This window comes from Sapajus apella, unplaced genomic scaffold (assembly GCF_009761245.1).
Source record: "Sapajus apella isolate SASKATOON/1434 unplaced genomic scaffold, GSC_monkey_1.0 scaffold7, whole genome shotgun sequence".
NCBI lineage: Eukaryota > Metazoa > Chordata > Mammalia > Primates > Cebidae > Sapajus > Sapajus apella.
Window position 1 is genome coordinate 33,465,880 of NW_022436947.1, and position 23,592 is coordinate 33,489,471.

Here is a 23,592-nt window from a genome sequence, read left to right on the forward strand (position 1 = left end):
TGTGTTTATATTTTTGTGAAACATATTTCTAGAGTTTTTTCACCTTGTAAAATGGAAATTCTATACCTATTGAACAGCTCTTCATTTTCCCCTCCCCCACCTCCGACAACCACCATTCTACTTTGTGTTTCTGTGAGTTTGACTGCTTTAGAGACCCCATAAAAGTAAAATCATACAGTGTTTGTCTATTTGTGACTGACTTATTTCATTTAGCATAATGTCATCAAGGTTTATCTATATTGTAGTATGTGACAGGATTTTGTTCATTTTTAGGGCTAATATTCCATTGCGTTTATATACCACATTTTCTTTTTATCTTTTTTAAACAATTTATGTCTTGATTTTTTATTTCAATAGCTTTTTGGGGGAGCAGGTAGTGTTTGGTTACACAAATAAGTTCTTTAGTGGTGATTTCTAAGATTTTGGTGCACCCATCACCTGAGCAGCGTACATACTGTACCTAAAGTATATACCACATTTTCTTTATGCATTTATCTCTGCTGGTGGACTTTTGGGTTGCTTCTGCCTCTTGGCTATTTTGAATAATAACTGCAGTGAACATGGGTATGCAAATATTCCTTTGAGATCCTGTTTTCTATTTTTTTGGATGTATGCCCCAAAGTGGGATTATTGTATCATATGGTGATTCTAATTTTAAGTTTTTTGAGGAAGCTCTATTTGCTTTTCCATAACAGCTGCACCTTTTACATTTCTAGAAACAATGCTCAAGGGTTCCAATTTTTCTACATCCTTGCCAACAGTTGTTATTTTCTGTTTTGTATATTTTTTAAATATTGGCCATTCTGACTGGTGTGAGATGATAGATACCTTATTGTGATTTTGATTTGCATTTCTCTAATGATTAGTGATGTTGAACATCTTTTCATGTGCTTGTTGGCCATCTGTCTCTCATCTTTAGGGAAATGTCTATTTATATTCTTTGCCAATTTTAAAATTGAGTTATTTGCTTTTTTGTTGCTTAATTTTAGGATTTCTTTATATATTCTAACCCTTTATTAGAAATATGATTTGCAAATATTTTCTCCCATTCTGTAGGTTGCCTTTTCACTCTGTGGATTGTGGTATTTACAGAGAAGTTTTACATTTTGATGTAGTCTAGTTTATTTTTACTTTTTTTGCCTCTGATTTCATGTCAGTATGCAAGAAATTGTCAGATTTAATGCCATAAAACTTTTCCTTTATGCTTTATTCTAAGAGTTTTATAGATTTAGCTCTTATGTTTAGGTCTTTGATCCATTTTAAGTTAAATTTTGTATATAGCTAAGATAAGGATACCATTTCATTGTTTTGCATATGGATATCCAGTTTTCCCACCACCATTTGTTGAAAAGACCATCCTTTTCCTGTTGGCACCATTGTCAAAAATCAATTGACCTTACATGTGAAGGTTTATTTCTGAGCCCTCTATTCCACTGGTCTATATGTCTGTCTTTATGCCAGTGCCAGACAATTTTTATTATTGTAGCTTTGTAGTATGTTTTAAAGCCAGCAGTGTGAAACCTCTAACTTTTGTTTTGGCTGTTTGGGGGTCCCTGGAGATTCCATATGAATTTTAGGATGCCGTTTTCTGTTTCTGCGTGTGTGTGCGCGCGTGTGTGCGCACACACACACACACACACACACGCCATTGGGATTTCAATAGGGATTGCATTAATCTGTAGATCAGTTTGGGTAATATTGACATCTTAACAGTATTAAGCCTTTCAATCCATAATCATGGGATATATCTTCCATTTATTTGTGTTGTCTTTAATTTCTTTCAGCCATATTTTGTAGTGTTCAGAATACATGTCTTTTGCCTCTTTATTTTCTCTAAGTTATTCTTAAGTATCTTACTCTTTTTGATGCTATTGTAAATAGGATTGTTTTCTTAATTTCCTTTTGGATTGTTCAATGTTAGTGTACTGAAATTAACTGATTGTTGTGTGTTGATTTTGTATCCTACAACTTTGCTAAATTCATTTATTTTTACAGTTCTTTTGGCATGGAATCTATAAGGTTTGTTACATCTAAGATTATGTCATCTGTGAACAGAGATAATTTTACTTCTTCCTTTCCAACTTGGATGCCTTTTATTTCTTTTCTTGCCTAATGGTTCTGGCTAGGACTTCCAGTACTATGATGAATAGAAAAAATGTTTTGTAGAATTGTTTTTGCGAAAATGGATACATCCCTGGACTTTTTATAGTACTTGGTAGAATATATGTACTATAAATAGAATATGACTTAAGAAATCCCCATTTTTCTTCTTAGTTAGATTTTTCTAAGTAGAAAAGACTTTATTTTCATGTAGAGGCAGCTTTTCTTGTAAGGCCAGTTTGATATTAATGGCAATTTTTTGTTAACTGAGATGCTTACACTTAAACAATTGCCTTTGAGTTTTTAAGCATTATTGTGTTTTCCTCTAGTCTGTACTCATGTCATGTTGTTATTTCAGTGTCTTAAGATCATGTCCTCAGAGGATTAGGTGGTACTATCTTGTTAACTTCCAATCTCCCCTCTTTTGTATATCAGTTACTCTTGAATTGCCAAAATATTTTGCAGCCTGACCTATTTTATCAGTTTGAATTTTATTTTAACCCAGCAGTGTTTTCTCTGACCTCTCTGTGTCTGATTTTTCAACTTTAGTTTACTATAAAGCAGTTTTTTTTTTTTTATAGAACATTATGGTCTTTTCACTTGATATATTCTTTTTGGTGATTCTTTTTATACTTAAGTTTTAACGCTTATGCCGCAGTATTCAAACAGTGAGTTAAGATATGGACAAAATTAGATTGGCAAAATGATGATATTTGTTGAAACTCAGTAATGGGTCAAGGGACCATTCTCTCTTCTTTCATGACATTTTTATAGCACTCACTCACTCTCTCTCTTTCTGTCTTCCCGTTTTAAAGACCAATTCTTTAGGCTCTACAGTTACAGACTGACCTTTATTTAAAAGTCATTGTGGATTGGGCAGGTTTGTGTATTTAACATTAGCACTTTGGGAGACTGAGGCGGGCAGATTGTTTGAACCCAGGAGTTTTAGACCAGCTTCGGCAGCAAAGTAAGACCTTGTCTCTACAAAAAAATAAAATAATTAGTTAGGTGTGGTGGCGCATGCCTGTGGTCCCAGCTACATTGGAAGCTGAGGTGAGAGGATTGCTTGAGCCTGGAAAGTTGAGACTACAGTGAGTCGTGTTCATGCCATTGCATTCCAGCCCGGGTGACAGAACGAGACCCTATCTCAAAAAAAAAAATCAATGTGGCAAGTAGGATTTTTCTAGTAAATAATAAAATCTAATGGTAAGATGATAGAGTTTGATGATGCCCCTGATAAAAAATAGACTATCTTTCATATATTCTCTGTACTTCGGTGATTTTTCCCCATCTTTTTATTTTAAAAGGTTTTAAATTAGAGAAAAGTTGAAAAAAATAGTGCAATGAACACCCTTTACCCGTAACCTAGATTTGCAAGTTGTAAGATTTTTGCCACGTTTGTGTTACCTCTCTGTGTAGATATCTTTACTAATTTTTTGTCCACCTATTTTATCAATTATTGATAAAAGGATATGAAACTATTTGACATAATTGTAGATTTTCAAATTTCATTCATTTTTATTTTTGCTGCATTTATATTGAACTCTGTTATGTGCAGACACACTTAAGATGTATTGGGTATATTAGTTTATTAGGGATACTGTAACATATTACCACAAACTTGGCGGCTTAAAACACCACAGATTTATTATTTTGCAAGTCTGGAGGTTAGAAGTGTGAAATGAGTTTTAAGGGACTAAAATCAAAATGTCAGCAGAGCTGATTCCTTCTGAAGGCTCTAAGATAGTATTCTTTTTTTGTTTGTTTGTTTTTGGGTTTTTTTTGTGCTTTTTTGGAGGCTGTCCACATTCCTTGGTTCATGGCCCTGCATCACATTGCCTTTTCTCCTCTTGCTTTCAGCCTCACATTGCCTTCTTCTGTAATCAAATCTCCCACTGCCTCTATTTTAGAAAATCACTTGTGATTACGTTAGGCCCTAAGATCCAGGATAACCTCCCCATCTTAAGGGCCATAACATATCTACACTGTTCCTTTTAGCACATACAGTAGCATATCACAAATTCTGAGGATTAAGATGTTGGATATCCTTGGAGTACCATTAATCTGCCTAGCACAGATGGCAGCACTTCCCAAATTGTTCTATAGATTCAGTGCAATCCTTATCAGAATCCAGATTGGTGTTTGCTACAGAAATTGTTAAATGATCCTAAAGTTCATACTGGAATGCAAGCAACCCTGAATAGCTAAAACAAATTCTAAAAAGAATAGCCAAAATCAACTTGAGAAAGAATGCAGCTAGAGGACTTACACTTACTGATTTTAAAACTTAATACAGAGCTACAATAATTCGTACAGTCTGGTAATGGAATAAAGATAGATATATAGATCAATGGAATAGAACTGAGAGTCCAGGAATAAACTCTGACCTTTATAGTTAATTAATTTTTAACAAGAATGTGAAGACAACGTAATTGGTAACAATAGTCTTTTCAAAAAATGGTCCTGGGACAACATGCAAAGGAATGAATATATATCACTTCCTCAAAACATGCGAAAAAGGAACTAAAAAATAAATCATAGACCTAAAGATCTAAAACCATTTGGTCTCTTAGAAGAAAACATGACTAAATTATTATGACCTTAGTTTCTGAGATATAACACGAAAAGCATGAGAGACAAAAGGAAATTAGATAAATTACACTTTATCAAAATGTAAAACTTTTGCACATTAAAGGATACCAGCAAGAAAGTGAAAAGACAGTCCACAGAATCAGAAAAGATATTTATAAATCATATACCTAACACAGAGTATTTGCATACAAAATATATAAAGAACTCTTACAACTCAAAAAAGATGAATAACCCAACTGTATTAGTCTATTTTCATGCTACTGATAAAGACATACCCGAGACTGGGCAGTTTACAAAAAAAAAAAAAAAAAAAGAGGTTTAGTGGACTCACGGTTCCACGTGGCTAGGGAGGCCTTATAATCATGGTGGAAGGTGCAAGGCACATCTCACATGGCAGCAAATGAGAGAAGAGAACTTGTGCAGGGAAACTCCCCTTCATAAAACCATCAGATCTCATGAGACTTATTTACTATCACAGGAAGGACCCACCTCCATAATTCAGTTCCCTCCCATGGGTCCCTCCTACAACTGGTGGGAATTTGGGGAGCTACAATTCAAGATAAGATGGGGGTGGGGGGGACACAGCAAAACCACATTACCAGCTAAAAAATGAGCAAAAGCCAGACACACTCCTGTAGTCCCTGTTACTCTGGAGGCTGAAACAGTAGGATTGCTTGAGCTACAGGAGTTTGAGGTCAGCCTGGGCAACATAGCAAGACCCCATCTCTTAAAAAAAAACTGGGCAAAGACTTAAATACGTGTTTCTCCAGAGAAGATGTGCAAATGACCAATGAACACATGTAAAGGTGGTCAATATCATTAGTCATTAGATAAATGCAAATCAAACCACAATGATCTACCACTTTACACCCCCAAGAATGACTAAAATTAAAAACACATATGGTAACATTCTACTCCCTCTGAGCTGTCAGATCCATATTATGCTACTCTTCCAAGATCATATTTTATTTAGTTCCTTTGAAGGATTAAGTAAAATGTGGTTGTTCCATAAAGATTCATTATAGTAAGGGGCAGCTAATATTTTAGATTTTTTTTTTTTGAGACGGAGTCTCACTCTTTTGCCAGGCTAGAGTGCAGTGGTAAAACCTCGGTTCACTGCAACCTCTGCCTCCTAGGTTCAGGCGATTCTCTTGTCTCAGCCTCTTGAGTAGCTGGGACTACAGGCGCGCTACCACGCCCAGCTAATTTTCATATTTTGTTTAGTAGAGATGGGGTTTCACCATGTTGGCCAGGATGGTCTCCCTCTCAGCCTCGTGATCCGTCTGCCTTGGCCTCCCAAAGTGCTGGGATTACAGGCTTGAGCCACTGTGCCCAGCCAGATAAAATTTTAAGTGGCACTCTTAGTAATATTCTGTTAGTTAGTATCTTTCATTGTACAATAGGATTTGTCACATGCTAATTCTTGGCTTTTTTTTAAACAGCACACTGATAAGAAATGCTCAGGATGGAATTGACACGGTGACTTCCATTTTATTTAGCAAAATATCTGATGCTTGTGCTTCACGCCAGTATAGTTTTTTGTTCTACCTTCCTAACTCCTCTTTATAAGCATACTCATTCATTATGAAAATTGTATTTAGTAGCTCAAGAGCTCTTAAGCTAAGAAGATATGAGAACTTGCTGGTAATATGCCAGTGACTATCATGTAGAAGATTAAATAGCTCTTCCTGCAGCTGCTCTGCATGTGGAACCTTCATTGACTTCAATTCTCAGTTAACTCATTTGGTCTATAGCTTGAGGCCTAAATTGGCAGTTGATTGAAGATAGAAAAAAAATTGAATATAATTGAGAGAAGATGTTTTAGTTTCCTAGGGGTACTGCAACATATTACTACAAACTGAGTGCGTTAAAACAATAGAATATTATTCTTAACACAGTTCTGGAGGCTAGAAGTTTGAAGTAAAGTTGTTAACAGGGCCATAGGGGAGGCTCTTCTTTGAAGGCTCTAGGGAAGGAATCCTTCTTTGCCTCCTGTAGCTTTTGATGATTGTGGCAGTTCTTGTTGTTCCTTGACTTAAATCGTGTCATTTTAATCTCTGCCTCTGTCTTCACATGGCCTTCTCCTAGGTCTCTGTGTATTTTCCTCTCTGTGACTGTGTCCAAAGGTCCTTATAAGGTGTCTTATGGGGTACCAGTCATTGCATTAGGAGCCACGCTAATCCAGTTTGACTTTAACTAGGATAGTGGCAGGAGGCAGAGAGATCCTCAGTAGATGGGTGGGTCCTCAGTGAAACTCCATCTTCAAGCCAAAGACAGTTTAAAGCCTGAAGGCCAAGCTACAAGTCTTGGATAAATCCACGTACCAGATTGAGAACCTCTCTTCCTGTTGGCGCACTTTCCTCTGATTGATCCCCACTCTTCACCTAGTTTACGTATACCTACCCTTTCCTAACTGGTTTTTTACACTGTCATCCCCACCTTTGAGTGCCTTTGTTTTAGTCTTTTTGCATACTCACAAACCAGTCAGCTTGCTTGCCCCATTCTGAGCCCATAAAAGCTTCAGACCCAGCCACACTGAAAGAGAAACACCCAACTTTGGGTGGGGGACCACCCTCGTGTCCCCTCCATGCTGAAAGCTGTCCTGTTGCTTAATAACATCTTTCCCTGTCCTTCTCACCCCTTGATGGTCATTGTAACCTCATTCTTCTTGGATGCAGGACAAGAATTTGGGAACCGCTGAATGTGGGCATGAGCTGTAACAAGGGTGAGCTGGGGCAGTCCCAGCCCAGCCACAGGCTGAGCTGGTGCACAAGCAAGGCACAGCCCAGTGGGCTGAGTGGGCAGGATGTCTCCCATGGCAGGCCTGGGGTCAAGTGAGGCCTCAGTGGTGGCGTCACCAGCTGGAAGTGGTCCACCTGGCCAAGGTCACCAAGAAAAATTCTATGTCAACTGTGTTTACCTGGGAAGATCTCATTTCCAAGTAAAGTCACATTTCTAAGTACTGAGAGTTAAGACTTCAGTACATCATTTTTTTGCATAATACAATTCAACCCATAATAGAGGCATATATTTTTATCTTAAAATGTATTTAACTCTCATCGTGTAAAATAATTTATGAGTGCAGTGTTTTCACAGGGAGTTAACATGAAGGGAATTTAATGAGGAGCAGTGAATAAGAGAAGAAATTACCAAGTTTGGGCCATGTAAATTTCGATGTATAGGAAAAGCCAAACCTCAAATGCTGATCTTTCGTCACCTTTCTTGAAGTCCGTGGTGATTTGGAACCCTCAATTATTTTCCTTACCTGATGACCTCCACTTCTCAAGGGGACTCTAGTGTTGTCTATCTGTATAGCCTTCCTTTTGGAGCGACATCAGTAAAGTGGTTATGATCAGATAGATGAACAAGACCAGAGGAACTGATTTTTGTGACCAGGTTTGTCAGACTGGCCCTTCACTGCTGTAGTGCAAACCTCAAAACTGGTATAACAAATGGTAGTCAGAGATTACTCAGATATTTTTCTAGGTCTGCAACCACTGTCAGTTTAAATACTTCATCCTTTTTCAGAACTCCAGTTCCTTACTGGAGTTAGGGTTCCTAGTTGAGACCAACTGAATCTATTATACCTAATTTAAGTAGAAAAGATTTATTATAAGATTTTAGAATGTATAAAGAGAACAAAGTTTTACGGGTCCAAAGAATCAAACTTTGATCTGAATGCCCCAGACAATTGAAAAACACAGCTACACTATGGGGCCATTCTAGCAACAACACTGCAATTGACATGGACAGAATTTTATGTCTCCCCCAAATTCATACGTTGAAATCCTAACCTCCTAATGTGATGATATTAGGAAGAAGTGCTTTTGGGAAGTTATTAGGTCATGAGGATGGAGCCCTTATGAATGCTGTTAGTTTCTTGAAAAAGGGATCCTAGAGAGCTCTCTTGCCCTCTTCTGCCATGAGGATACAAGCCTGCAACCCAGAAGAGAGCCCTTACCAGAAGCTGATGACATTGGCACCCTGATCGTGGACTTTCAGCTTGCAGAATTGTGGGAAGTAAGTTTCTGTTGTTTATAAGCCACCCAGTTTATGATACCTTGTTACAGCAGCCTGAACTAAAACGAACACCATTTGCATCACTTTCCAAATCCTGCCTTTATCATTTAGTAATGATGAACTTGCACAAATTAATAAGCTGCTATGTACCTCTGTTTGATCATCTGCAAAGTGGAGCAGGTAAGTGTATTAAAGGAGTTGTTGTATTAAATGAGTAATATACAGGTTCTTATAACTGTCTGAACAAGGGTCTGCAGTGCTTGAACTGCTGTAACGAAGTACAACAAACTGGGTTTCTTAAATAACAGAAATGTGTTGTCTTACAGTTCTGGAGGCTGGAAGTCCAAAATCAAGACATCAGTAAGTTTGCTTTCCTGTGAGGTCCATAAGGGAGAAGCTGTTCCATGCATCTTCTGTAGCTTCTGGTTTGCTGGCAATCTTGGGAGTTCTTTAGCCTGTGGAAACACTACTGCAGTCTCTGCCTTTGTATTCACATAGCATTCTCCATGTGTGGGTATTGTTGTCCAAGTTTCCTCTTTTTGTATTAGAAGGATACTAGTCATATTGAATTAGGGGCCTCATCTAAACTAATTATATCTGAAACAACCCTGAGTTTAAATAAGGCCAACATTTTGAGGTACTAGGAATTAGGACTTCAGCATATGAATTTCAGGGAGACACAATGCAACACATAACACATAGTCATAGTAAGTGTTTTATGAGTGTTTATTATTACTGTTATTTCTGATGACTTACTGTATTATCACCCTGTGTAGTTCTTCTGACATTTTACATGAGTGTATTGCATCTGCATTGTGTGGATTAGAGAGTAAATATTCTGAGTTAACCTTAAGCCCTTAAAATCTGCAAACCTTAGTAATTACCATAAATAATCTTCATGTTATTTGTTCATAGTAAGGACTCTTCTGACTGTGGACATGTGATTCTCATAATACCTATATAAAATTTATTGTGGTTTTTTTTTTGGTAAAATTGAGATGTAGAATAAAAATTAAATGTGGCTAGAAGTTGTGGTATCATGTATATGAAGATTCTATGGTCATCAGTGTTTATATGATGGGAACTCTTCATAGGAGAGTAGGATATAAACAGATGCCTATCTTCATTTTTATTTTTTTTTGAGATGGAGTCTTGCCGTTATATCATTGCTTGTAAGTGCTTTATACTATATTAATAAGATCCCTTACAGACCTTATTTTTGAAGGAGGAAGCAAAGGGCTTCTATCTGGATTTCTATGGGTTTTCTTTCATTTAGTATTGCATCTAAACCAGTATGATGTGTAGTCATTGTGTTTTTCTAAGTGTGTTTCATGGATTTTAGTCTTACTGGATCTTTTGAGAAATCTGAAGGTAAAAAAGTGGGGAGATGGATGGTATCCTGTGGCCAAATAGATATGGGAAATAGTATATATTATATGCCTCTGTTGGAGGTTCATTGTGCACAATAATGGTTTTGAGGAGTACCGTGGTAAAGTACCTGCTTTGTTTTTGTTTACCCTGGGATTCCCTTAAGTTATCATAACACCTATTAATATATTGCAAAGTCAGTGTCCATTTTTAGCTCTTTGGAAACAAAACATTTTAATGTATATAAGGGTATTATTCAGGATTTTGGAATAGGGGACAGCCTGGTTTATAATTCTTGTTTTCTAGCCTGTTAAAAAATCCTAGTCTGCCTGTTTCCATCTTTACATAGTACATAGTATATAGGCATTTAATGGCTGTTTGAAATAGAAAATCAAAGTCAGGAAGATCCTTCCTGATGTCTATCATAAGTATAGTGAAGAGAAAAAATGCCTTTTTTAGGGGTTGAATAAACCCCGTAGCCCTGTTCCATGCATTTCTTTTGCAGTTTTTTTTTTTTTTTTAAAAAAAAAAAAAAAAAAAAAAAAAAACAGTTTTAATGAGGTACAATTTGTGTCAATAACCTGCATTTGTTTAAAGTATGTAACTTGATATATTTTTACATGTTTGTGGGCCTGAGAAAGCCTCAACATAATCAAGATAATAAGCATATTTATCACTCCCAAAAGTTTCCATGTGAGACTTCCCTTCCACCCTTCTCTGAAAACCCCTCCAGTCCCCAGGGAATCACCAACCTACATTTTTAATTTATGTTTTATCTGGAGACAGAATCTCACTCTTTTGCCAGGCTGGAGTGCAGTATCACAATCTCAGCTCACTGCAACCTCTGCCTCCCAGGTTCAAGTAATTCTCGCACCTCAGCCTCCGAGTAGCTGATATTACAGGCACGTGCCACCATGCCTAGCTAATTTTTTGTATTTTAGTAGAGATGGGGTTTCATGGTGTTGGCCAGGCTGGTCTCAAATTCCTGAGCTTAGGCAGTCCACCAGCCTCAGCCTCCAGAAGTGCCAGGATTACAGGCGTGAGCCACCATGCTTGGTCTCACTAACCTACATTCTACATTGCATTTTCTAGAAATTTTTTGGCTGTGTCATCTGTTCGTTGTTTTTCTGCGTTTTTCATTATTTTTATATTTTTACCTCATTTGTTGACTTATTAGCTATAAATGCTTGTTTTTGTTTGTTGTTACATGGTTCATAGTAAACATCTCTAAATTATCAGTATGTATCTTCCTTGCGTTCCAAGGAGAAATTCTTCATGGTCGTGGCATATTATTCTTTTAATTGCAAGATTCTTTGCTAATATTTTCTTGATATTGTTGCATCTCTGCTTTTGAAAGAAATTTCTTTTTTAATTGTACTTTAGGTTCTGGGGTACATGTACAGATCATGCAAGATTGTTGCATAGGTACATACATGGCAAGGTGGTTTGCTGCCTCCATCCCCCCGTCACCTATATCTGGCATTTCTTCCCATGTTATCCCTCCCCAGCCTCCTCACCTTCCACTGTCCCTTCCCTAACCACTCCACCAACAGACCCCAGTGTGTGATGCTCCCCCACCGTGTCCATGTGTTCTCATTGTTCAACACCCACCTATGACTGAGAACATGTAGTGCTTGATTTTCTGTTCTTGTTCTTGTGTCAGTTTGCTGATGGTTTCCAGACTCATCCATGTCCCTACAAAGGACACAAACTCACCATTTTTTATGGCTGCATAGTATTCCATGGTATATATGTGCCACATTTTCCTTGTCCAGTCTGTCATTGATGGGCATTTCAGTTGGTTCCAGGTCTTTGCTATTGTAAACAGTGCTACAGTGAACATACGTGTGCATGTGTCTTTATAATAGAACGATTTATAATCCTTTGGGTATATATCAAGTAATGAGATTGCTGTGTCAAATGGAATTTCTATTTCTAGATCCTTGAGGAATTGCCACACTGTTTTCCACAATGGTTGAACTAATTTACACTTCCATCAACAGTGTAAAAGAGTTCCTATTTCTCCACATCCTCTCCAGCACCTGTTGTCTCCAGATTTTTTGGTGATTATCATTCTAACTGGTGTGAGATGATATCTCAGTGTGGTTTTGATTTTCATTTCTCTAATGACCAGTAATGATGAGCATTTTGTCATATGTTTGTTGGCCTCATGTGTCTTCTTTTGTAAAGTGTCTGTTCATATCCTTTGCCCACTTTTGAATGGGTTTGTATTTTTCTTGTAAATCTGTTTTAGTTCTTTGTAGATTCCGGATATTAGTGCCTGAAACTTCATGTGGAACCAAAAGAGAGCCCACATAGCCAAGACAATCATAAGCAAAAAGAACAAAGCTGTAGGCATCACACTATCTGACTTCAAACTATACTACAAGGCTACAGTAATCAAAACAGCATGGTACTGGTACCAAAACAGAGATATAGACCAATGGAACAGAACAGAGGCCTTGGAGGCAACACCACATATCTACAACCATCTGATCTTTGACAAACATGACAAAAACAAGCAATGGGAAAGGATTCCCTGTTTAATAAATGGTGCTGGGAAAACTGGCTAGCCATGTACAGAAAGCAGAAACTGGACCCCTTCCTCTGACCCCTTACGTTAAAATTAACTGCAGGTGGATTAAAAGTTTAAACATAAGACCTAACACTGTAAAAACCCTAGAAGAAAACCTAGGCAATACCATTCAGGACATAGGCATAGGCAAGGACTTCATGACTAAAACACCAAAAGTACTGGCAACAAAAGCCATAATAGACAAACGGGATCTAATTAAATCCTGAGTCTGTACAGCAAAAGAAACAATCAGAGTGAACCGGCAACCAACAGAATGGGAAAAAATTTTGCAATCTACCCATCTGACAAAGGAAATTATTTTGTAGGGTTTGTTTTTGTTTTTGCTTTTTTTGGGGGGTAATATATCTTTGATTTTTGGATGAAGGTAATCACATTTGCTAGTGTTTTGAAGATTTTCGTGTCTTTCTCTTGAGGGATAATGTTCTGTAGCATTATTTTTTTTCCCTAGTTTTGGGAAGTGTTCCCTGTCTCATTTCTCATTGTGTAGAATTGATTTCTTTTTTTGTTGATAATGAAAATATCTGGGCCTTTTCATTTCTTATTCAAAATGTTTTTAACTACAAATTCAGTTTCCTTAATAGTTATAGATCAACTCAGATAATCTCATATCTCATATGAACTCTGGTCATTTTGCTAAGTTGTTCAGCTATTCATAGTATTCCACTATGATATGCCTGTGAGGTCCATAGTTATAATCATCTTTTTAATTCCTGATATTGATAATTTGTTTTCCTCTTTTTCCTCTTTGTTGGTATTAGTAGGAGATTACAAATTTTATTGATGGTTTCAAAGAGTCAACTTTTGGTTTGATTGAGTTTTCACTGTTTTCAATTTCATTGATTTTTTTCTTTATTTTCTTATTTTGGGTTTATTTTACCTTTTTTTTTTTTTTTTTAGTTTCTTGAGGCAACAGTTTGTGTTATTGATTTGAGACCTTTTTCTAATAACAAATGTTTTCTTCTAAAAACACATTTAATGTTATCAAATTCCTTCTTAACTGCTGTTTTGGTTGCATCTCACAGATTTTGATTTTGTATTTTCATTTTCACTCAATTTAAAATTAAAGAGAAGTTTCTCAGAGTTCTTTGTGATCCCTTGATTATTTAAAAATGTAGTAGTTTTCAAGGTGTAGAAAATTTTCTAATTTGATTCCATTGTGATCAAAGAACATACCTTTTATTTTTTTTGAGATGGAGTTTTGCTCTGTTGCCCAAGCTGGAGTGCAATTGCAAGATCTCAGCTCACTGCAACCTCCACCCCTCATGGATTCAAGAGATTCTCCTGCTTCAGTCTCTCGAGTAGCTGCGATTACAGGCACCCGCCAACACTCTCAGTTAATTTTTGCATTTTTGTAGAGATGGAGATTCTTTTTTCTCTTTCTGAGATGGAGTTTTGCTCTTGTTGCCCAGGCTGCAGTGCAATGGTGCAGTCTCAGCTCACTGCAACTTCCGCCTCCTAGGTTCAAGTGATTCTACTGCCTCAGTCTCCCAAGTAACTGGGACTACAGACGTGTGGCACCATGCTCAGCTAATTCTGTATTTTTGGTAGAGATGGGGTTTCTCCGTGTTGGTAAGGCTTGTATCAAACTCCCAACTTCAGGTGATTTACCCAGCTCGGCCTCTTAAAGTGCTGGGATTATAGGCATGAGCCACTGTGCCTGGCCTAGAGACAGGGTTTCACCATGTTGGCCAGGCTGGTCTTGAACTCATGACCTCAAGTGGTCCTGCCTGCCTTGGTCTCCCAAAGCGCTGGGGTTACAGGCATGAGCCACTGTGCCCGGCCAAATAACATACTTTGTATTATTCCAGTTCTTTTTACATTTGTAAAGTTTGCTTTGTGACCCAGAACAAGGTCTATATTGGACAATGTTCCACGTGTAGTTGAACAGAATTTGTATTCTGTTTTTGCTGGGTGGAGTGCTCTGTAGATGTCAGTTAGACCCTTAGTTTATGGTGGTGGTCATTGTTTCTATATCCCTGCTGATTTTGCCTAGGGCATGTAAGGAGAGATACTGACTGTTATTTCTAGCTAGGTACTGATTGGAAGGTAGGCATTAAATAAAGCACCTGAAATATGTTGCTGTTGACGATGGGGGGACCAGGTTTTGTTTAAATTCATGTTTTTAAACTATAATGTCATATCAACAGTACCACCGTTAGAAAGTCAGGAAAAAAGGAAAAATGGTGCCTAGGGGAACAGATAGAAAATATATTTTCTTTCTGTTGGCCCTGAGCAATTTTGTGTGCTAACCAAAACAGACTCAGAATGAGACTTAGGAAAGGAAAACTACTTCTCATTTTTAACAGTAAGGTATTTTCCTTCCCCTCTTTGTGAGAGACACAAAAAAGAAGTAAGACTTTTGATTCTAAATTTCCATGAATCTTTGAAGAACAAGAAAGATCAACATGCCCTGAGAAGTGCTTTGGACTTGAAATAAAAAGATTCAGCTAAAGGAGTTTACTTAAGACTGAGGCTTTTCTGGGCATAGTTTATGTGATGGTATCAACTAAGAACTAGTTAGAAAAATAAAAATTTTAACCTGTGTTTGTTTTCCATAATAACTGAACTCCTTATGATTATCTCTACATTTTCTTCAGGATCCTTCTTCTCCCTATCCCCATCAAAGAATACCCCATTATGAAAATAATAACTAATAATAACTTATATATGGTTTATGGTTTACAAAGTGTACTTCATGCATCTTACCTCATTTGATCCATACACCCTACTTGGTTAGCAACACAGGTTTTAAAATCTTCACTTTTGGAGTCTCAGATAAGTTTAATGATTTTTTTCAGATCATAAAATTGAGCATAATTAAAGCATAGGTGTTCTCATTCCTAGTTCTGCATTCTTTCTGTCATATAATACTTTGCCTCTGAAAAGACGTACCTGTATTCTCTAAAATTTTAGTAAGAAATGACTTTTAATTAAAATATATTTTTACATATTTTAAAGATGTTTCAGTGAATAGTATTTTATGTAAAGATTAATTTCAAAGGTTATTTGAAAGGTTTAATAGGTTTTCAAATATAGACTTATGGTTATCCTCTTATATGAACTGATTATTCAATAGCCTTCGGTTATGTTCCCATTAAAAACTGTAAATTCTTGGCCGAGCACAGTGGCTCACACCTGTAATCTCAGAGGCTGAGGCGGGAGGATCACCTGAGGTCAGGAGTTTGAGGCCAGCCTGGCCAACATAATAAAACCCTGTCTCTACTGAAAATACAAAAATTAGCTGGACATGGTGGTGGGCACCTGTAATCCCAGCTTCTCGGCGGGCTGAGACAGGAGAATCTCTTGAACGTGGGAGGCAGAGCAACAAGAATGAAGTCTGTCTCAAAAACAACAACAAAAAAAAAACCCCATAAATTCTTTATGTATTTTTGATGATAATGCCTTTATCTGTTTCATTTGTTACACATACTTCCTCTATTCTTTTTCTTTTGATTTTACTTTTACTATTAGAAAAAAGATAATTAGTGGTGAATTTTTTTTGTAATTCATTCATTTTTTAAAGGTTAAGAAATTACTTTGTTTAGTTGGAATAAACATTGTATTCATCAAATATTTTCAATTACTGGTTTCATATATTGTGAGAAGCTTTTAGTTATAATAATTTTCTATTTGTCTAATTATATTTAGGTTATCACCTATTAAAATCTTACACATTTTGTTGTTACGTTCTCTGTTCTCTATAAGCCATTTGCGCTTTCATACAAATATGATTTAAAAATTTTTGCTTTAAAATTTTATTTTGTGTTTTCAATTATATTACACCTTATTAGCAGTGCTCTGCAATTGTACATGAAAAATTGTTTTAAAATTTTTTTCCTCAAAGACACGTTTCATCATCAGATTTAAGACGTCTGGTTAAATATTAAAGTATTCCAATATAGGCAGGCAGATCACCTGAGTTCAGAAGTTCAAAACCAACCTGGCCAACATGGCGAAACCCTGTCTCTACTAAAAGTAAAAAAGTTTGCCGGACATGCTTGTGTGCACCTGTAATCCCATCTACTCAGGAGACTGAGGCAGGAGAATCACTTGAACCCCGGAGGTGGAGGTTGCAGTGAGCTGAGATTGTGCCGCTGTACTCCAGCCAGGGGTGACAGAGTGAGACTCCATCTCAAGCAAAACAAAACAAAAAATAAGAAAAAAATAAAAAACTATTTGCATCTAGAATAATGAAAGGAAAATCAAATGTTTAAATGTATATGTAATTGTCCTTGGAGTTTTGGATGACTTTTTCTCTAACTTCTGTGTTCTCATGGCTTCTTTAATGAAACCAGGACTCTGTATGTTTTTGTGTCTGTGTGTGGCTGTATCTTTAAAGCAGTTTTTTAAAAAAACTGGACTACCTTAGATTTAAGTGACTTCTGAAACATTACTCTCTTTGACTTCTGGAACATTATTCAGTATGTGGAAAGCCGAAATCTCATTTTTGGTTGGATAAATTGGTTCTGTCAATATTATGACTGTATAACACTCATGTTGTTTGGTATTATTTAATGGTCATTTGTTTTGTTTTGTCTTGAATTTGTTATTTATCTCAGTGTTCTCTAGTAGCTGTGTTTTTTGTACAATATCTGATATGATAGTAGCCAAGGAGATTGATGCTTCAGAAGGAGTTCAGATGTGGTTGTTGTGATAAGCCTTAATCTTTGCAATACAATTTATTTTCATTTCAAAGGTACAATATTTATTGAATGGATCAAAAAAAGGCATCTTCGTTCTGCAGATTACTATTTATCAATCTTCTAGATAACCCTCTATAAACTGGAGTTTTATATTTTGATATTTGCTTTTGTAAAAGACAGACTTTAGTCTGAATTTCTTAGGCAGGGATGTGGTGAAGAATCAAGTGTGTGGAGCTTTATTTACTTATTTATTTTTATTATACTTTGAGTTCTGGGGTACATGTGCAGAACGTGCAGGTTTGTTACATAGGTATACACATGCCATGGTGGTTTGCTGCATCCATCACCCCATCATCTACATTAGGTATTTCTCCTAATGCTATCCCTCCCTTATTCCCCAACTCCCTGCTATCCCTCCCCTAACCCGCCACCCCCCCCACAGGCCCCAGTGTGTGATGTTCCCCTTCCTGTGTCCATGTGTTCTCACTGTTCAACACCCACTTATGGGTGAGAACATGTGGTGTTTTGTTTTCTGTTCTTGTGTCAGTTTGCTGAGAATGATGGTTTCCAGGTCCATCTGTGTCCCTAAAAAGAACATGAACTCATCTTTTTTTATGGCGGCATAGTATTCCATGGTGTATATGTGCCACATTTTCTTATCCAGTCTATCATTGATGGGCATTTGGGTTGGTTCCAAATCTTTGCTATTGTGAACAGTGCCAAAATAAACATACGTGTTCATGGTTTTTTTTATGATAGAATAATTTATAATCCTTTGGGTATATACCTAGTAATGGGATTGCTGGGTCAAATGGTATTTGTAGTTCTAGATCTTTTGAGGAATCGCCACACTGTCTTCCACAGTATTTGAACTAATTTACATTCCCATCAGCAGTGTAAAAGCCTTCCTATTTCTCCATATCCTCTCTAGATCTGTTGTCTCCTGATTTTTTAATGATTGCCATTCTAACTGGCGTAAGATGGTATCTCAATGTGGTTTTTATTTGCATTTCTCTAGTGACCAGTGATGATGAGCTTTTTTTCATGTGTTTGTTGGCTGCATAAATGTTTTCTTTTGAGAAGTATCTGTTCATATCCTTCGCCCACTTTTTAATGGGGCTGTTTGGTTTTTTTCTTGTAAATTTGTTTAAGTTGGCTGGGCGCAGTGGCTCACACCTGTAATCCCAGCACTTTGGGAGGCCGAGGCAGGGGATCACAAGGTGAAGAGATCAAGACCATCCTGGGCAACATGGTGAAACTCCCATCTCTACTAAAAAATACAAAAATTGGCTGGGCGTGGTGGCGTGTGCCTGTAATCAATCCCAGCTACTCGGGAGGCTGAGGCAGAATTGCTTGAACCCAGGAAGCAGAGATTGCAGTGAGCCAAGATTGTGCCACTGCACTCCAGCCTGGTGCCTGGCAACAGAGCAAGACTCTGTCTCAAAAAAAAAAAAAAATTAAATTATTTGTAGATTCTGGTTATTAGCCCTTTGTCTGATGAGTAGATTGCAGAATTTTTTTCCATTCTGTTGATTGCCAGTTCACTCTATTGATAGTTTCTTTTGCTGTGCAGAAGCTCTTTAGTTTAATTAGATCCCATTTGTCAATTTTGTTACCATTGCTTTTAATGTTTTAATCATAAAGTCCTTGCCTGTGCCTATGTCCTGAATGGTATTGTCTAGGTTTTCTTCTAGGGTTTTTATGGTGTTAGGTCTTATGTTTAAATTTTTAACCCATCTGGAGTTAATTTTTGTATAAAGTATAAGGAAGGGATCCAGTTTCAGTTTTCTGCTTATGGCTAGCCAGTTTTCCTAACACTATTTATTAAATAGGGAATCCTTTCCCCCTTGCTTGTTTTTGTCAGGTTTGTCAAAGATCAGATGGTTGCAGATGTGTGGCATTATTTCTGAGGCCTCTGTTCTGTTCTATTGTCTATATCTCTGTTTTGGTTCCAGTACCATGCTGTTTTTATTACTGTAGCCTTTTAGCAAAGTTTGAAGTTAGGTAGCATGATGCCTATGTGTTGAGCTTTTTAGATAATATAATTTTATGATTGTGTTCTGAGAATGGCCTCAAATAATATGTAAATAAATAGCTTAAAAATTAACAGACTGGGAAAATACTCATAGCAAATATGATAGGGAAATTGTGAATATTATTATATAATTAATACTAAGTGATTTAAGAAAAAAAGGAAAAATTACGTAGATATTCTCAAGAGGAAATAGTAAACCGTATTCAGCTTCATAACTTAAAAAATCAGACTATCAATAAGAACATATTTCTTATAGAAGCATATAAAATATTCAAAAAGGTGGTGCTATCCAGTGCTATCTGTGGTTAAATTATTCCCGTAGATTATTGGAAAAAACATAGAAAGTAGTATAGCCATTTTGAAAAGTAGTTTGATAATTTGTATCAAGAAGCTTAAGTGTTACTTTGATCCAATAATTCTTTGATTCCTTCCCAAGAAAATAATTCTGGATATTGAAAATATGTATAAATATGTTTAAAGTAGTCATTTATGATAACAAATATTCCTTAAACTGAATGTTAAGTAAATTTTTGTAATTAATTTGATGCAATATTGGGTGCTGTCAAAAATGGATATTTTTATAAGGATTTTCTCAGGGTAAGTGAATGCATGTAATGTTAAGTTAATAAAGAAGACATTGCAAATAAATGTAACTAAAATTTAAAAAAAGCAAAACACCTCATGGGTAGAATTTTAAAAGGACAGATTTTAAAAGAATCTGGTAGACATTTACTTTTAAGCTCAATCAAGGTTTTAAGTATTTTAGAAATATCTGAAGGTTGCTTGTAATTTTTTCTGAGACATATATTTGTATGGTGCTCTTTATAAAGTTGGTGTGTAGGAGGGAGCCACGTTTGTTGGTGACTGTAGCCAGCTGCCCAGACCCTGTGTATCGGTGTTTCCTTTCTCTGCTCTTTCTCACATAAATATCCAGGAGGAGGGTATATACTGTTTTTCTGTTTCTTGAGAATTTGCAGATTCATAAATTCCTAAGATATATCCTTGCAAATTCCAGTGCTTCACTGGCTAGTGGTTGCCACTGTGTTATGGGGTTATATAATTTCCCCTCTTTTTAATATTTCTCTGACTTCTGAACTATCTTTAATGAACATGGTATTATCTTAAAAGCCTTTATCCTGTTGGCAGTTAATAATCTTTGCAGTAAACTCTTCTTCCTGAGGTAATATATTCTGCTTTTCCAGTAATGTCCTATCTGCTGTTAATCCCATCCAGACATTATACATTTTAACTCTAGAAGTTTGATTTGTCTTACTTTATTATCCATGTCTATTTGACATGGTTAGTCTTTTTTGGCGGGAGAACATATGAAATACAGTAACTGTTGTAAAGTCCTTGTCTAAAAATGCTATACTCTGTGCCATTGGCTCACACTTATTATTTAGTAGGGAAAATATTAAAATGCAAAAACACATTTTAAACATGTATAAGCTATAATCCTCCCCACTAAATTTAAGAATTATAGTATTAGAATAACATTGTATCTGCTATCTCTGCTAATTTTTCTAAATATTGTTAATGTTTGTATCCTAAATAATATATCATTTAGTCTTACATTTCTCAGTATAAATTATCTTCTGCTGTGTGTTTTCTAAAACTTGATCTTCTTCCTTAACATTGTGTTAAGATTCATTGTTATTGATACATATACGATATGTACCCATCTGTCATGTGTTTATTTTTAATCCTCTATAGTAGTACTTGAATATATTACAAATTTTTTTTTCTTTTGTTTGTGGTTATATGGATTTTCAGCATTGTTTTTAACAGTGCTACTAGGAACATTCTTGTACATGTCTTCTGATACACATGTATAAAAACATCTCTGGATTATGTGCCTAGGAATGGAATATTTTGGTCCCAAGGGATATACATGTGAAACCTTATTAGATAGTCCCATATTGTTTTCCAAACTAGTTTTTACTAATTTACAATGGTGCTCTTTTTATATATATATACACACACACACATGTATGCATACGTGTGTGTGTGTATACATATGTAGATTTGTCCATACATACGTATATCTGTATGTATGTATGTTACTGTTGCAATTAACACTGTAATAAATGCCTTCCTGCTCAAATATATTCACCTTTTTCTTCTTTTTTAAGATTATTATTTATTCCCAGAAGCAGAATCATTGATTTAGAGGATGTGATTGTATTTTCTAGTAGGCTGACCACCTTATTTTAATTTTGGTATTATTTGTCTTGACTTCTATTTACTTTTTAAAATTTAGTTTTATTATGAAAGTTATACATGAGCAATATAGTCAGATAGTTCTACAAGATTTATTATTTAAAAATGGCAATGCTCTCCCCTCTTCTTGGCCTCATTTACTGCTTCTCAGAGGCAAACTTTTCATTCTTTTTCAGCTGATTGTTTTAGTATTTGCCTCCATATCTGTAAATAACCTGCTTGTATTTCCATTATTTAACTTTTAACTTCTTTGACTCCCCATTATGGAGCATGAAGAATTACTCTCCTCATTACTTCCAACTTCTAGCACCAACCCAGTTTTATATGTGCATTCCTCACTCATATAGTTTCTTCTAAATAAATACTTTAGTGCTAACATTATTATGAAACATAAATGCATAGCTGAATTATTTAGCAATCGTTACACTTCTTTTTATTTTCTTTTAAACAAAGGAGAGGCTAGTAAAAGAAGGGACAATGGGCTGGGCCTGGTGGCTCATGCCTATAATCCCAACACTTTGGGAGGCCAAGGTGGGTGGATCACGAGGTCAGGAAATCAAGACCATCTTGGCCAACATGGTGAAACCCCCGTCACTATTAAAATACAAAAAAATTAGCTCGGTGTGGTGGTGTGCGTCTGTAGTCTCAGCTGCTGAGGAGGCCGAGGCAGGGGAATTGCCTGAACCCAGGAGGCGGATGTTGCAGTGAGCTGATATCATGCTCCTGCACTCCAGCCTGGCCACAGAGCAAGACTCTATCTCAAAAAAAAAAAAAAAGAAAAAAAAAAAAAAAGAAAGAAAGAAAGAAAGACAGGACAGTGAGGATTTTAGAATCAATAAAGATATTTTTCTATTGCAAAATAGGAAAACATGTTAGTCAGCATTAAGTCAGAGGTTCCTGAATGGAAGGGCAACTATAATAAACTAGAATAAAGTAATAATCTATAATATACCAGAACGTTTATTCTGGTAGACATGTGTATTATTGACTAGGATATTGAAAGCCTAGTAAAATGAGTGGTATGCTTGAATTCCTTTTTATCTAATCTAGTAGATTAATTTTTTTCTCATGTTACATAAACCAAGAGATAACTGATATCATTTCTTTTCCACTAAATGGTCTGGTCTCAAAGTTTTCTCTTAAGGACATGATAAATATATTACATTCAAATAGAGCAATTTTATTTCCTGCTACATCATTGTGGTATATCAAGGGATTCAACAGATATTTGTATTAAGTGACTAGGAAGTTAATTCTGGCTGTGCACTCCATATTTATTAAGGTTTAATTGTTATGATGTTAATTGCTATGTGTTATGTGCTGCCATATTTCAAAGCTTGGCATTATATATATTTTTAAACATTTACATATTTTTAAAAGTTAAACTAGTTATTTAATACTTTCATTGTTCTAACCTGGGCAAATTTTATGAATACTTTTATCTGATAGGATATTTTTATCTTTACCCATTCAGTGATCAAATTGGAAGAATATTGGAGAAATAATGTCACTTTGAATATAAACTCTCTTCTTTCTAAGGCTCTTCAGATTGGCCTGGAATCATCTACTCAAAAGATTGTGGTCAGAAAGACCAGGATTTAAATTCTGCTTTGCTGGTTATTAGTCAGGGGAATTTGTTCAGATTACTGAAATTCTTTGGGTTTTAGTATCTCCAACTAGGTATGATGATGTTTCTAGCAAGGTTGTTTAGAAAATTACAAATAACAGATGCATTAAAATAATAGACACCTTGTGTGTAGCTTAACGTAGTCTACCTGTTGCATCTTCAAAAATGTTCGTTATTTTTAATAGAATCATCATCATCATTTTGTTCTTAGCTCCAGTCTCTAGGTGTGCACTGATAGTGATTGTATGCATGCATCACATAAATGAGTGGGGAAATCTTAGTATCATAATCCCTCTGTTCTTCTGTGGTTGCGGGGCAGATGCTGGGGGTTGTTACTGCATATTTCTCTCTCTCTCTCTCTCTCTCTCTCTCTCTCTCTCTCTCTCTCTCT

At 36.1% G+C, this 23,592-nt stretch overlaps 1 protein-coding gene across 4 annotated transcripts in view; it reads left to right on the forward strand.

Annotated features, from left to right (window-relative positions):
* The window catches only part of COG5 (component of oligomeric golgi complex 5), a 367,675-nt gene that overhangs the window by 146,359 nt on the left and 197,724 nt on the right, over positions 1–23,592 (forward strand). The window lies entirely within an intron of this gene.